Source organism: Theropithecus gelada, chromosome 11, assembly GCF_003255815.1.
Source record: "Theropithecus gelada isolate Dixy chromosome 11, Tgel_1.0, whole genome shotgun sequence".
NCBI lineage: Eukaryota > Metazoa > Chordata > Mammalia > Primates > Cercopithecidae > Theropithecus > Theropithecus gelada.
Window position 1 is genome coordinate 29,443,387 of NC_037679.1, and position 16,978 is coordinate 29,460,364.

The following is a 16,978-nucleotide window of genomic DNA, read 5'->3' on the forward strand; positions in this document are numbered from 1 at the left end:
TTTGTCTTTGGACAGGAGATTCAGGTAACGATCTCTGCAGAGAACTGCCTTCTCTGCCTCTGCCTCAGGACAAGAGGTTTGGGGTCACAATTAGACAAGGAGGTCTGCAGAGGACTTCTACTTTCTCTGCCTCTGACTTATAAAAGATTTGGGTTATAGTATAGGCAGTCTGGCACCAGTGATTTTACTTCTTTTGGTCTAAAATTACAAAGCATGCTTTTAAAATTGCAGCTGCTTTATATTGTTTGTAATTCAGACTTTATATTTTCATTTTTGACCAATTTCTGCTAGTTTCAGACCAAAAGGTACATGAGGGTGGGTTCTGTTGCCATTAAGAGAAAAGGCAATTGTTCCCTCTGACCCATTTGGGTGCTGCAGGTGACTAGAGACTTTGCAGAGGTGTTGGGACATTGCCCAGGATGTGAAAGTGGCCTCATAAGGCATTCCCCAGCAGCAGAACATTTTACGGACTCTTGCTCAATCTAAAGGGTATAAATAAGGAACTGGTCACTTCTACACCTTGAGCATCCTACTAACACCTGGCAGTTAGAGGTGGTCCAAGACATACAAGAGAGAGACTTATGACAGTTGGGTGACCCCTTGTGTAGTGACACTCATAAGCAGCATTCTTTGACTCAAAACACATTTCTGCCCTTGGTCACTTTTCAAAAGTTCCTAAATAATGAGAAATCAAGCTTCAAAAATCTGAACACTTTTTAAAAGACAGTCTTCTTTAGAAACATCAGCTGGTTTTATGTACAAAACTCATGGGTGTCCTCTTGTAAATGTCTAGGAAAATGAACCCACATAACCCGGGATAGTCATAAGTAGCAGTGGTTAAATGGATTTTTTTTTTTTTTTTTTTTTTGAGACAGAATCTCACTCTGTCACCCAGGCTGGAGTGCAGTGGTGTGATCTCAGCTCACTGCAAGCTCCACTTCCCGGGTTCACACCATTCTCCTGCCTCAGCCTCCAAAGTAGCTGGGACTACAGGCACCCACCACCGCGCCCGGCTGATTTTTTGTATTTTTAATAGAGACGGGGTTTCACCGTGGTCTCAATCTCCTGACCTTGTGATCTACCTGCCTCAGCCTCCCAAAGTGCTGGGATTACAGGCGTGAGCCACCGCGCCCGGCCATAGGTGTTCTTTTGAAATGCCTAAAATGTTTCGTTTGTGCACATAATTGGAAAACTTGGTCTTAGAACCAGACAAATTAAATAGAAGACCTATTTTCTGTTTGTCTTCGCTGAAGTCTGATAAAAAGAGATTTGAAAAGCTTTTTTTTAAAAAAAGAGCTCTATGGTCAGAAATCACCTTAATCAAAAGCTGATATTCATGCTATAATGAAAAAAAAAAAAAAAAAAAGACTTTTTGCTTTTTCTCTTTTAGGTCTTGTTTCTGGGAATGTTTTTCAGCCAAGTGAAGCCTCTTTTTAAATATGTTTGGTCCCTCTATTTGCTTCCTTTCCTGTTGGCATGGTTTTGCTTAGAAAAATGTGAAACTTTACTAGACTTTGAGAAAGCTTAAAATCGCCCCAAATTGGTTCCTCTAAAACTTGATCTTCCATTTCTTTTTCGTTTTGTTTGTTTTGTTTTTGTTTTTTTTTCATAGTCTTGCTCTGTCACGAGGCTGAAATGCAGTGGCACGAGCTCGGCTCACTGCAACCTCTGCCTCCGGGTTCAAGCGATTCTCCTGCCTTATCCTCCCAAGTAGTTGGGACTACAGGTGCACACCTTCATGCCCAGCTAATTTTTGTATTTTTGGTAGAGATGGGGTTTCACCACGTTGGCCAGGATGATCTCGATCTCTTGACCTCGTGATCTGCCTGCCTTGGCCTCCCAAAGATCTTCCATTTCTTTCCACTTGGCTTCTCCTTTTCCTTGCTGTCTTCAGTACTACATAGGAGGTTTCTAGGAACCCCAAGATCTCTTGAGGAACACACACAAAAAGCACCCTAACCCCTTTTGGGGGGTCTTCTGTCTCTCTCAAAGAGGCTCGAGTCATGGGCAATTCCGTTAAAGTGAGGGCATTAGGAAAAAAAAAAGTCATGGGCAGGCTTCTCTCAGATCTACAGTCCTGCTCTCTTTTGCATTGATTTCCTAATCTCTTTGGCTTTTGTGTTTCCAGGGTTTGCTTTGTACTTTGAGAAGGAGCTTGACCTTTGAGTGCAATGGCTGGCAAGTCACTAGTGAGATTTACAGTTTTGAAAGTGGCCTTTTACAGTAGGTAGCTACTCATGCATGAGTAAGGCAGGAGAGGGATTCCCACCACCAGGAATGTCAGGTGACTATCAGGTGGTGGTCAGGAAGTTGCTAACTGTCTCTCGAAAATAATAATTGGTCATAGCCAACACCAGGGAAAGGCAGTCTCCCAACAGATAGAAAATACCTGAAACTGGTGATCAGCAGCTTCCTGATAAAATCTCAGTAGCAGGGCAAGTGGGCTGAAGCATGTGCATTAAGAGGCAAAATGGCATAATTTAACTGGTACGTGACCTCTCAGGGACATCTGAGCAGTAAGGGAAGAACACTTCAAGTGAGCATGCATATAACTCCAGTAAACACACTGCTCATGCTCCCCTCCCAAGTGCTAGCAGGCCACTGTGCATGTGGACAGCCACTCCAAGAGAAGAATCAGGGTACAAAGTAATGCAAGACCCTCGAAGTAGGCCAACAAATAAAACCCCATGTCAAAAGATCCAACAGCACACTTGATCTCTCAAGTCGCCTCCCTGGCCCTCTTCCAACTATACTTCCTTTCTTTCCTGCTCGAAAGCTTGTTAATAAACTTGAACTCCTGCTCTAAAACTTGCCTCGGTTTCATCTTCTGCATCATGCCTCTCAGTCAAATTCTTCTGAGGAGGCAGGAATTGAGGTTGTTGCAGACCCATATGGCTTTACTGCTGCTAACAGGCCAACTGTGGTTGCAATGGGTGGTTATTACTGCAGAAGGCTATTTATTTGTACTTTTAGATAAGAAAAGTAGTTTGAACAATTCGAGGCTGTGGAAACATTTGCCAAAGAGATAAGACTCTTATAGGGGTTGAGCTAATTACAGAGTGGACTGGCTGGTATTGGATTTCTCACCAGCCTTGGGGGAATACCGTTGTAGTGAGGAGCACTGGAGAAGTGTTGCGTGGGCAATTCTCATGGCATTTTCCTATTTTGGGGACCCAGAATCCAATGTAAATGTGAGATCCTTAATTTTTAAAGATCTAGATGCTCTGCCTTCCGATTGTGTCTGCTTTTCATATATTTAGATATTAAGCTCTAAAAATTGCAAATGCTTTTTTTTGCACTGTTCATTAAATGGCTCCACCCTAAAGCCAGTGATCCAATCAAGAAACAAGCTAAGCTGAAAAAACCAACTATCAAACTAAATCAGTCTGCAAAATACAACTTTCTACACTGGGATAGCTGGCAAGCTATATGCAGAAGAATGAAACTGGACCACTACATTTCACCATGTACAAAAATTAACTCAAGATGAATTAAAGATTTAAATGTAATACCCTCAAACTATAAGAATCCTAGAAGAAAACCTAGGAAATACCATTCTGTACGTTGGCCTTGGGAAATAATTTATGACTGAGTCCTCAAAAGCAGTTGCAACGAAAACAAAAATTGACAGGTGGGAGCTAATTAAACTAAAGAGCTTCTGCATAGCAAAAGGTACTATCAACAGAGTAAACAGACAACCTACAGAATGGGAGAAACTATTTGCAAACTATGCATTCTACAAAGATTTACTATCCATAACCTATAAGAAACAATTAAACAAGCAAATAAGTCTATTAAAAAGTGAGCAAGAGATATGAACAGACACTTCTCAAAAGATGACATACAAGCAGCCAAGAAATATATGAAAAAATGCTCCACATCACTAATCATCCGAGAAATATAAATCAAAACCACAATGAGATACCATGTCACACCAGTCAGAATGGCTATTACTGAAAAGTCAAAAAAACAACAGATGTTGGCCAAGCTCTGGCAAAAAGATAACACTTACAAACCGTTGGTGGGAATGTAAATTAGTTCATTTCTTATGGAAAGCAGTTTGGAGGTTTCTCAAAGAACTTAAAACAGAACTACCATTTGATTCAGGAATCCCATTAGTGGATATATATCCAAAAGAAAATACATCATTCTGTTACCAGAAAGGGGTCCCAATCCAGACCCCCAAAAGAGGGTTCTTGGATCTCGTACAAGAAAGAATTCAGGGTGAGTCCATAGAATAAAGTGAAAGCAAATTTATTAAGAAAGTAAAGGAATAAAAGAATAGCTACTTCATAGGCAGAGCAGCCTCGAGAGCTGCTGGTTGCCCATATTTATGGTTAGTTCTTGATGATATGCTACACAAGGGGTGGATTATTCGTGCCTCCCCTTTTTAGACCATATAGGATGACTTCCTGACTTTGCATGGTATTTGTAAACTCTCATGGTGCTGGTGGGGGTGTAACAACCAGAGGTCACTCTCATAATCATCTTGGTTTTGGTGGGTTTTGACCAGCTACTTTACTGCCACCTGTTTTTATCAGCAAAGTCTTTATGACCTGTATCTTGAACTGACCTCCCATCTCATTCTGTGACTTACAATGCCTAACCATCTGGGAATGTAGCCCAGTAGATTTTAGCCTCATTTATCTCAGCTCCTATTCAAGATGGAGTTTCTCTGGTTCCAACGCCTCTGACATTTACCCCCTTCCTTTTATAAGAGAACTGTTAATCCTAAGAGTTGCAGAAGGACAAAGATCCATCACCTATAACTTCTTCATGCTGAATAGGAGTGATGATATTTCTGCAAGAGACCCTAATAGTTAATTGGGGTCTCTTGCATTCAGGGTAGAGAGGAGCTCTGTCAGAAAGCATCAGTATGCTGAAGACCATTTGTAACTCTAGGTACCAACAGAAAGTGATATCTGGAAGATTAGTATGTATTTAAGAAAACATTGAGTAAGTTTATCCTGTATTCCTACACAAAGAGTACAATAGCAAGATGTTGCACAACAGCAAAGCAAAATAAGCAAAATTATCCCAAGTAAACAAAATTAGAAAGTTTTCCATGAACTGGGTAACTGTTGGAAACCAAGCTCCTATGGGGTTGCTAGCTGATTCCAATACATGCCCAGAATTAGAATATTGATGCAGATTTTTACATTACCTATCCCTCTTGTTTATTCTGAGCAGCAGCCAGAGATCACTGGTTGGTTCACAGGAATAAGCAGGGTTGGTTTAATTGCAGAAGAAAACTGGAATCTAATAACAAGTATGACACGGTTTTTGAAACAATTTTTTTTTTCTCTCTCGTCTCCCATTTTCACTAAAGACAGATCATGGTAAGACCAATTTGCTTTGTTATAGTTCGCCTGATCATTTGTATAAAGTGCAACAGGAATAATTTTTTTTTTTTTTTTTTGCATTTTCTTTTAAAATTGGCTTTGGTGGGATTGTGTTCCATAAGGAATGTCATATAAGATGTTTTTGAAGCTGATCCCAGCCATGGGTTTGTACCCTCAAATACCTATAAGTTGGGTAAATTTCTCTCCTCTTGAGGCCCCAAGATAACTTGGGGCTCCTAGACCTGTCAGAAAGTGACATTCTTTACTTACTAAAGGTTAGAAACCCTGCACAGGGACTGTGTAACACAGACAAGGTATGAGGCCAGTTTTCCCAAGGAGCTTTCATTGGCTTTACAAGTCAGATTTGATTCCTTAAATAAAAGTATGCTATTCCAGTCAAAGTTTTGATAAAATAACCAGTTTACTCAATTGTGTCCTGTTATGAATGAAAGCATTCTTATTGCACTTGTGCAAATAACTATATGCCATAATTTAAGAATATGCACAAATAGTTTCCAAATTTTGGAGAAATCATGTAGAGAGAAACAAACATGCCCCTAATTTTGTTCACAGGAGTATACTTTACACAATTGTTAAAAGCTGTAAATAACTCAGAAGAACAGTTTCTTTAACTCTGAAAAACAAAACAAAGGATCAGCAATGTTATTAAGCAAGGTCAAAAAGATTACTTCAGTCTTCTAGTGGTTCAGTCCATGCAGTTAACTCCTGTTTTGCTATTCATGAACATTTCAGATCTCCATGAGAGTCCTGAAAATTTTTCCTCTATTCTAATATCACAATCGCCAGAGTTGTCAGAAACCTGCATTCAAGAACACCTGTTAGAGTCCTGTAGTTTATTATAAACCACCTTCTAAATAGGACCAAAAAAGACAATTGTCCATGGAAGAGATTACAAAAAAATCTTAGGACAGTCACTATTAAAGCCATAATTGACAAGGAAATTTTGCTTCTGTAGTATACAATAATTTTATATAACTCAATTATGAATAACATACACTAAACCATATCAGAATTGCAGGAGTTTCTCATAATTTTGGAACACATACCTATAACACATTTATACAAATACAGCCCAAAGAAAGTCAAATACCATTTCATATTTGACAATGTTTCCTGTATGATTTTATACTAAATAAGCCAAATTTCATCTTTACATTAGTGTATTATTAATGTCAAATCAAATTCTTAGTAAAACCTTATAGACAAATTTATCCAATTTTAATATCTGACTGTAAGGTAAGATTTTTATTAACTTTTTATAACCCTTTCCAATTTTTGTGAAAGAGATCAGTGCTCTGAGAGAAAACCTATTGTGCTTTAATTCCAATGTTCAATATATGGAAAAACTGAATAATACCTCTTTAACTTTAGCCAATATGTTCACACACAGGTTTTTTTTAACCATTTTTTTTTTTAAACAAACCTTCCACAACTTGTTTAAACCTTCAGCTTTACTTTATCTAACTTAAAACAATCCTTTAACCTTTTAACCTAGGCAAAAAAAAAAAAAAAAAAAAAAATTCCTGACATGGAAGACATTCCCATGCCTTCTTATAATCTTTTACCAAAAACATGTTTCTCTTTCCTTGCACACCTTGAATGTAAAACTGTCTTTATTTCCCAAAAATTACTTATCATGTAAACTAAAAGACATTACAGTTTTTACTTTTCTGCCAAATATTTGATTTGAGCACTTACTAATTTTGAACCAATTAAACTTTATATATCCCACACACAACATATATACATACACAGACAGAAGATCCTACAGTTACAAGGTTTTTCATTCACCAGCTTTTTTTTTTTTTTTTTTTTTTAATTATACTTTAAGTTCTGGGGTACATGTGCAGAATGTGCAGGTTTGTTACATAGGTATACACGTGCCATGGTGGTTTGTTGCACCCATCAACCCATTAGCTACATTAGGTATTTCTCCTAATGCTATCCCTTCCCTAGCTCCCCACCCTCTGAACAGGCCCCCATATGTGACATTCCCCTCCCTGTGTCCATGTGTTCTCATTGTTCAGCTCCCACTTATGAGTGAGAACATGTGGTGTTTGGTTTTCTGTTCTTGTGTTAGTTTGCTGAGAATGATGGTTTCCAGCTTCATCCATGTCCCTGCAAAGGACATGAAGTCATCTTTTTTATGGCTGCATAGTATTCCATGGTATATATGTGCCACATTTTCTTTGTTCAGTCTATCATTGATGGGCATTTGGGTTGGTTCCAAGTCTTTGCTATTGTGAATAGTGCTGCAATAAACATACATGTGCATGTGTCTTTATAGTAGAATGATTTATAATCCTTTGGCTGTATATCCAGTAATGGGATTGTGGGTCAAATGGTATTTCTGGTTCTAGATCCTTGAGGAATCGCCACACTGTCTTCCACAATGGTTGAACTAATTTACACTCCCACCAACAGTGTAAAATGTTCCTATTTCTCCACATCCTCTCCAGCATCTGTTATTTCCTGAATTTTTCATGATCCCCATTCTAACTGGTGTGAGATGGTATCTCATTGTAGTTTTGATTTGCATTTCTCTGATGACCAGTGATGATGGATTTTTTTTCATATGTTTCATATTTTTTCATGTTTCATATGTTTGTTGGCTGCATAAATGTCTTCTTTTGAGAAGTGTCTGTTCATATCCTTCACCTAATTTTGATGGGATTGGTTTTTTTCTTGTAAATTTGTTTAAGTTCTTTGTAGATTCTGGGTACTAGCCCTTTGTTAGATGGATAAATTGTAAAAATTTTCTCCCATTCTGTAGGTTGCCTGTTCACTCTGATGATAGTTTCTTTTGCTGTGTAGAAGTTTTTTTTGTTTTTTTGTTTTTTGTTTTTTGTTTTTTGTTTTTTTTTGAGATGGAGTCTCGCTCTGTCACCCAGGCTGGAGTGCAGTGGTTCGATCTTGGCTCACTGCATGCTCTGCCTCCTGGGTTCACAGCATTCTCCTACCTCAGCCTTTCAAATAGCTGGGACTATAGGCACCTGCCACTATGCCTGGCTAATATTTTTAATGTATTTTTGGTAGATGGGGTTTCACCATGTTAGCAGAATGGTCTTGATCTCCTGACCTCGTAATCCACCTGCCTGGCCTCCCAAAGTGCTGGGATTACAGGCGTGAGCCACCGTGCCCGGCGAGAAGTTCTTTAGTTTGATTAGATGCCATTTGTCAATTTTGGCTTTTGTTGCCATTGCTTTCGGTGTTTCAGTCATGAAGTCTTTGCCCATGCCTATGTCCTGAATATTATTGCCTAGGTTTTCTTCTAGAATTTTTATGGTTTTGGGTTTTATATTCAAGTCTTGAATCCATCTTGAGTTAATTTTTGTATAAGGTGTAAAGAAGGGGTCCAGTCTCAGTTTTCTGTATATGGCTGCCAGTTTTCTCAGCACCATTTATTTTTACCTATTTACTTTTTTTTTGAGACGGAGTCTCGCTCTGTTGCCCAGGCTGGACTGCAATGGCGTGATCTCGGCTCACTGCAAGTTCCACCTCCCGGGTTCACACCATTCTCCTGCCTCAGCCTCCCCAGTAACTGGGACTACAGGCACCCGCCACCATGCCTGGCTAATTTTTTTTTTTGTACTTTTTAGTAGACACGGGGCTTCACTGTGTTTGCCAGGATGGTCTTGATCTCCTGACCCTGTGATCTGCCCGCCTTGGCCTCCCAAAGTGCTGCGATTACGGGCGTGAGCCAATGCGCCCAGCCTCTCAGCACCATTTATTAAGTAGGGAATCCTTTCCCCATTGCTTGTTTTTGTCAGGTTTGTTGAAGATCAGATGGTTGTACATGTGTGGTGTTATTTCTGAGGTCTCTTTTCTGTTCCATTGGTCTATATATCTGTTTTGGTACCAGTACCATGCTGTTTTGGTTACTGGAGCCTTGTAGTATAGCTTGAAGTCAGGTAGTGTGATGCCTCCAGCTTTGTTTTTTTTGTTTTTTTTTTTGCTTAGGATTGTTTTGGGTGGATATGCAGGCCCTTTTTTGGTTCCATATGAAATTTAAAGTACTTTTTTCAAAATCTGCAAAGAATGTCAATGGTAATTTGAGAATAGCATTGAATGTATAAATTATTTTGGGCATTATGACCATTTTCACAATATCGACTCTTATTCATGTGCATGGAATGTTTTTCCACTTGTTTGTGTCCTCTCTTATTTCCTTGAGCAGTGGGTTGTAGGTCTCCCTGAAGAGGTCCTTCACATCCCTTGTAAATTGTATTCCTAGGTATTTTATTCTCTTTGTAGCAATTTTGAATGGGAGTTCTCTCGTTATTTGTCTCCCTGTTTGTCTATTATTGGTGTATAGGAATGCTTGTGATTTTTGCACATCGATTTTGTATCGTGAGACTTTGCTGAAGTTGCTTATCAGCTTCAGGAGATTTTGGGCTGAGACGATGGGGTTTTCTAGATATAGAATCATGTCATTTGCAAACAGAGACAATTTGACTTCCTGTCTTCCTATTTGAATACCTTTTATTTCTTTCTCTTGCCTGTTTGTCCTGGTCAGAACTGTCAATACGGTGTTGAATAGGAGTGGTCAGAGTGAGTATCCTTGTCTTGTGCCAGTTTTCAAAGGGAATGCTTTTAGTTTTTGCCTATTCAGTATGATATTGGCTATGGGTTTGTCATAAATAACTTATTATTTTGAGATATGTTCCATTAATAACTAGTTCATTCAGAGTTTTTAGCATGAAGCGCTGTTGGATTTTGTTGAAGGCCTTTTCTGCATCTATTGAGATAGTCATTTGGTTTTTGTCATTGGTTCTGTTTATGTAATGGATTATGTTTATTGATTTGTATGTGTTGAACCAGCCTTGCATCCCAGGGATGAAGCTGACTTGATCGTGGTAGATAAGCTTTTTGATGTGCTGCTGGAATCGGTTTGCCAGTATTTTATTGAGATTTTCGCATCAGTGTTCCTCAGGGATATTGGCCTGAAATTTTCTTTTTTTGTTGTGTCTTTGCCAGGTTTTGGTATCAGGATGATGCTGGCCTCATAAAATGACTTAGGGAGGATTTCCTGTTTTTCTATTGTTTGGAATAGTTTCAGAAGGAATGGTACCAGATCCTCTTTGTACTTGTGGTAGAATTCGGCTGTGAATCCATCTGGTCCTGGACTTTTTTCGGTTGGTAGGCTATTAATTACTGCCTTAATTTCAGAACTTGTTATTGGTCTATTCAGGGATTCGACTTCTTCCTGGTTTAGACTTGGGAGGGTGTATGTGTCCAGGAATTTATCCATTTTTTCTAGATTTTCTAGTTTACTTGCTTAGAGATGTTTATAGTATTCTCTGATGGTAGTTTGTATTTCTGTGGAATTGCTGGTAATATCCTCTTTATCATTTTTTATTGTATCTGTTTGATTCTTCTTTATTAGTCTGGCTAGTGGTCTATCTATTTTGTTGATCTTTTCAAAAAACAAGCTCCAGGATTCATTGATTTTTTTCGAAGGGGTTTTCATGTCTCTATCTTCTTTAGTTCTGCTCTGATCTTTGTTATTTCTTGTCTTATACTAGCTTTTAGATTTGTTGCTCTTGCTTCTCTAGTTCGTTTAATTGTGATAGTAGAGTGTCAAATTTAGATCTTTCCTGCTTTCTCTTGTGGGCATTTATTGCTATAAATTTCCATGTAAACACTGCCTTAAATGTGTCCCAGAGATTCTGGTATGTTATCTTTGTCCTCATTGGATTTCAAAGAACATCTTTATTTCATTGTGTTTTTGTTGTCATTGGTTTCAAAGAATATCTTTAATTATGCCTTAATTTTGTTATTTACCCAGTACTCACCTAGGAGCAGGTTGTTTAGTTTCCATTTAGTTGTGTAGTTTTGAGTGAGTTTCTTTTTTTTTTTTTTTTCAGATGGAGTCTTGCTCTGTTGCCCAGGCTGGAGTGCAGTGGCATGATCTGGGCTCACTGCAATCTCTGCCTCCCGGGTTCATGCCATTCTCCTGCCTCAGCCTCTCCAGTAGCTTAATCCTGAGTTCTAATTAGATTGCACTGTGGTCTGAGAGAGTGTTTGTTATGATTTCCATTCTTTTGCATTTGCTGAGGAGTGTTTTACTTAGAATTATGTGATCAATTTTAGAATAAGTCTGATGTTGTGCTGAGAAGAATGTATATTCTGTTGATTTGGGGTGGAGAGTTCTGTAGATGTCTATTAGTTCTGCTTGGTCCAGAGCTAAGTTCAAGTCCTGAATATCCTTGTTAATTTTCTGTTTCTTTGATCTGTCTAATATTGACAGTGAGGTATTAACGTCTCCCACTATTATTGTGTGGGAGTCTAAGTCTCTTTGTAGGTCTCTAAGAACCTGCTTTATGAATCTGGTTGTTCCTGTACTGGGTGCATTTATATTTAGGATAGTTAGCTCTTCTTGTTGCATTGATCCCTTTAGCATTATGTAATAACCTTCTTTGTCTCTTTTGATCTTTGTTGGTTTAAAGTCTGTTTTATCAGAGACTAGGATTGCAACCCTGATATATATATATATATTTTTTTGCTTCCCATTTGCTTGGTAAATATTCCTCCATCCTTTTATTTTGAGCCTATGTGCATCTTTTCACATGGGATGAGTTTCCTGAATACACCACATTGATGAGTCTTGACTTTTTATCCAGTTTGCCAGTCTGTGTCTTTTAATTGGGGCATTTAGCCCATTTACATTTAAGGTTAATATTGTTATGTGTGAATTTGATCCTATGATTATGATGCTAGCTGGTTATTTTGCCCGTTAGTTGGTGCAGTTTTTTCATAGTGTCAATGGCCTTCACAATTTGGTATGTTTTTGCAGTGGCTGATACTGGTTGTTCTTTTCCAGGTTTAGTGCATCCTTCACGAGCTCTTGTAAGGCAGGCCTGGTGATGACAAAATCTCTCAGCATTTGCTTGTCTGTAAAAGATTTTATTTCTCCTTCGCTTATGAAACTTAGTTTGGCTGGATATAAAATTCTGGGTAGAAATTTCTTTTCTTTCAGAATGTTAAATATTGACCCCCACTCTTTTCTGGCTTGTAGGGTTTCTGTAGAGATTTGCTGTTAGTGTGATGGGCTTCCCTTTGTGGGTAACCTGACCTTTCTCTCTGGCTGCCCTTAACATTTTTTCCTTTATTTCAACCTTGGTGAATCTGATGATTATATGTCTTGGGGTTGCCCTTCTCTAGGAGTATCTTTGTGGTGTTCTCTGTATTTCCTGAATTTGAATTTTGGCCTGTCTTGCTAGGTTGGGGAAGTTCTTCTGGATAATATCCTGAAGAGTGTTTTCCAACTTGGTTCCATTCTCTCCTTCACTTTCAGGTACAGCAAGCAAATGTAGATTTGGTCTTTTCACATAGTCCCATATTTCTTGGAGGCTTTGTTCTTTCCTTTTATTCTTTTTTCTCTAATCTTGTCTTCACACTTTATTTTATTAATTTGATCTTCAATCTCAGATATCCTTTCTTCCGCTTGATTGATTTGGCTATTCACACTTGTGTGTACTTCACAAAGTTCTCATGCTGTGTTTTTCAGCTCCATCAGGTCATTTATACTCTTCTCTAAATTGGTTATTCTAGTTAGCAATTTATTTAATCTTTTTTCAAGGTTCTTAGCTTCCTTGCATTGGGTTAGAACATGCGCCTTTAGCTTGGAGGAGTTTGTTATTACCCACCTTCTGAAGCCTAGTTCTGTCAGTTTGTCAAACTTATTCTCTGTCCAGTTTTGTTCCCTTGCTGGCAAGGAGTTGTGATCCTTTGAAGGAGAAGAGGCATTCTGGTTTTGGGAATTTTCAATCTTTTTGCACTGGTTTCTCCCCATCATCATGGATTTATCTACCTTTGGTCTTTGATGTTGGTGACCTAAGGATGGGGTCTCTAAGTGGACATCCTTTTTGTTGATGTTGATGTTATTCCTTTCTGTTTGTTAGTTTTCCTTCTAACAGTCTGGCCCTTCTGCTGCAGGTTTGCTGCAGTTTTCTGGAGGTCCACTCCAGACCCTGTTTGCCTGGGTATCACCAGCAGAGACTGCAGAACAGCAAAGATTGCTGCCTGTTCCTTCCTCTGGTAGCTTCTTCCCAGAGGGACACTGCCAGATGCCAGCCAGGGCTCTTTTGTATGAGGTGTCTTTTGGCCTCTACTGGGAGGTGTCTCCCAGTCAGGCAATACGGGGGTCAGGGACCCTCTTGGAGGAGGCAGTATGACCCTTAGCAGAGCTCAAATGCTGGGCGGGGAGATCCACTGCTATCTTCAGAGCCATCAGGCTGGAGTGTTTAAGTTTACTGAAGCTGTGCCCACAGCTGCCCCTTCCCCCAGGTGCTCTGTCTCAGGGAGGTGGGGGTTTCATCTATAAGCCCCTGACTGGGACTGCTGCCTTATTTTCAGAGATGCCTTACCCAGAGAGGAGGAATCTAAGGAGGCAGTCTCTCCACAGCAGCCTTGCTGAGCTGCGGTAGGCTCTGCTCGTTACAACTTCTGGTGGCTTTGTTTACACTGTGAGGGTAAAACTGCCTACTCAAGTCTCAGAATTGTGGATGCTTTTCTCCCCACCAAGCTCGAGTGTCCCAGGCTGCCTTCTGACTGCTGTGCTGGCAGTGAGAATTTCAAGCCAATGGATCTGAGCTTGCTGGGCTCTGTTGGGGTGGGACCTGCCGAGCCAGACCACTTTGCTCCCTGGCTTCAGCCCCCTTTCCAGGGGAGTGAATGGTTTTTTCTCACTGGCGTTCCAAGCGCCACTGGGGAATGAAAATAAAAACTCCTGCAGCTAGCTTGGTGTCTGCCCAAACAACCGCTTAGTTTTGTGCTTGAAGCCCAGGGCTCTGGTGGCATAGGCACCGGAGGGAATCTCCTGGTCTACAGGTTGCAAAGACCATGGGGAAAGCATAGTATCTAGGCCGAAGTGCACTGTTCACAGTCCCTCATGGCTTCCCTTGGCTAGGGCAGGGAATTCCTTGACCCATTGCACTTCCTGGGTGAGGCAGCACCCCACCCTGCTTTGGCTCACCCTCTGTGGACTGTACCCACTGTCCAACCAGTCCCAATGAGATGAACTGGGTACCTCAGTTGGAAATGCAGAAATCTCCCACCTTCTGTGTTGATCTCACTGGGAGCTGCAGACTGGAGCTGTTCCTACTGGATCATTTTGCCAGCGATCTCATTACCAGTTTTTAAGTTCTCTTTAATGCATGCAGTTTCTAGGGCCTAATAAGCAGGCACAGCTGAAGGCCAAAACAGAGCTCCAGAAATTAAGGGCTCCATTTTTATATCAGATCCTTGATCCCAAAAAGATGGAATTAGCCCTTCTCCAAAGTACGTTTCCTACCTAGTTATTACACACCAAATTTCTCTTATTATGTGAAGTAATTTCTGATACCGCTCAAAATCAAAAACATCAGCTAATGTAATGCAAAACAGAACATAGCCTTAGATTTTGAGAGGAATCTATCTACTTTTAATTCCTTGGGTTCCATGAGGAAAACAGGTGTTTTTTTCCTGGAAACAGGGTCTGTGTTTCCACCTCTGTTTTTCCCAAGGAGTCCCAAGCTGTTAAAGCTTGGATATCAACTTTAGTTAAGCTGACTTTTAATCCTTAAGATTAAAAGAATCCTTTTAAATTTTTTATTACCCCACTTTAGCTAGGCCAAACAGTTGACGTTTCTGGTTTTTGAACTTCAACAAAAGTAACCTCACACATGCTCTGAGAAAGGAAATTTAAGACAGTTTGTGGAAAAGAAGAGAATCAAAAGATGGTAAAGGTCACCCAAATATCAGTCAGATATGCTTGTCCCCTAAGCTAGGGATTGAACCCTGAACCCAGGCCACCATTGTGAAAAGAGAAAGTATGGCCACATGGTTACAAGGTCAAGCTCCCAAGGACAAACAAGACAAGAGAAAAATCTCATCCAGTTTTTTTGTTTTGTTTTGTTTTTCCAGAATCCTTCAGCAAAGTTTATAACTGTCCAATTTGCTGGGCCATCTTGAACAGCAGGCTTATGAGGTCCTAGGCCTGCATTCTATCCTAAGGTACCCCTCTTTATGACAGAACAAAACAGAAAGACCCACGAAGTACACAGTGATTTTTTTTAACCATTCATTCAACTGGTTTGCACAGAGAGAGAGAGAGAGAAAGAGGAAAGCATTACCTGATGTAAGGTAGAGAAGGCGAAGAGCTCAGGGAGGTGAAAGAAAGATGAGAGAGAGAGAGAGAGAGAGAGAGAGAGAGAGAGAGAAAGAAAAGCATTGTCTGATGTAATATGGGGAAGGTGAAGAGCTCAGGGAGGCCAGAGAAAGACTCACCCATTGCTCAAAAGTTCAGGCAGCTGCTTGTTGGTCAGAGAAGGATCTTTTCCAGCAGTCTCATCAGCTGTCAGATTTCCTTTTTTGGGAAGGAAAAAGCTTCCCATGTCCCATGGTCCTGTATATGCCTAATTCTGTCACCCATAGCTGTCAGCAAATACAAGGCAGATGACTTCAAAGAGAATAGTTAATATCTCATAGTGCCAAACCCGTTCTTAGGCAACATGGACTTTACTTGGAGGGGCCTCTAATCCCCTAAATCTTAGAATGGACTTAAACTTCCTAAGTTGTGCCTCAGATCCAAGTTTGGTCAAGCATCCCTGCCTTTTATTGAGAGAAGTCTTTAACCCACACAGTCTCAGGAGAGACGCTAACTCCTCTATGTTGGGCCTTGAACCCAATCCCATCCTTTACCTGGTTAAATGCACCCCACTTACCCAAAGTCAGCCAAATTGGTATTGCATGCAGATGATTTTCGTTTGGGTAGGGGGTTTCCTCAGTATCGTCCATTCAGGGTTCACCACAAAGATGTTACTGGACCCCCATCACTCACCCAAAGTTAGCCTTTGGGTCAAGGGTTTCCTCATTCTAATCCTTTCCATGGTTGCCAGAAAGATGTTACCACAAAGGGCTCCCAATCCAGACTCCAAGAGAGGGTTCTTGGATCTCATACAAGAAAGAATTCAGGGTGAGTCCATAGAGTATAGTGAAAGCATGTTTATTTTATTTTATTATTTATTTATTTATTTATGAGACAGAGTCTCACTCCATCACCCATGCTGGAGCGAAGTGGCACAATCTCTGCTCACTGCAGGGTTCAAGTCATTCTCCTGCCTCAGCCTCCCAGGTAGCTGGGATTACAGGTACCTGCCACCATGACTGGCTAATTTTTGTATTTTTGTATTTTTTTTTTTTTTTTTTGAGATGAAGTCTCACTCTGTCACCCAAGCTGGAGTGCAGTGGCACGATCTCGGCTCACTGCAACCTCCACCTCCCAGGTTCAAGCAATTCTCCTGCTTCAGCCTCCCAAGTAGCTGGGATTACAGGCACTCACCACCATGCCCAGCTAATTTTTGTATTATTTTAGTAGAGATGGGGTTTCATAATATTGACCAGGCTGGTCTCAAGCTCCTGACCTTGTGATATGGCCACCTTGGCCTTCCAAAGTGTTGGGATTACAGGCATGAGCCACCATGCCTGGCCTACTTATTGTATTTTTAGTAGAGACGGGGTTCCACCATGTTGGCCAGGCTGGTCTCGAACTCCTGACCTCAGGTGATCCACCTGCCTCGGCCTCCCAAAGTGCTGGGATTACAGGCGTGAGCCACCGCGCCAAAAGTGTGTTT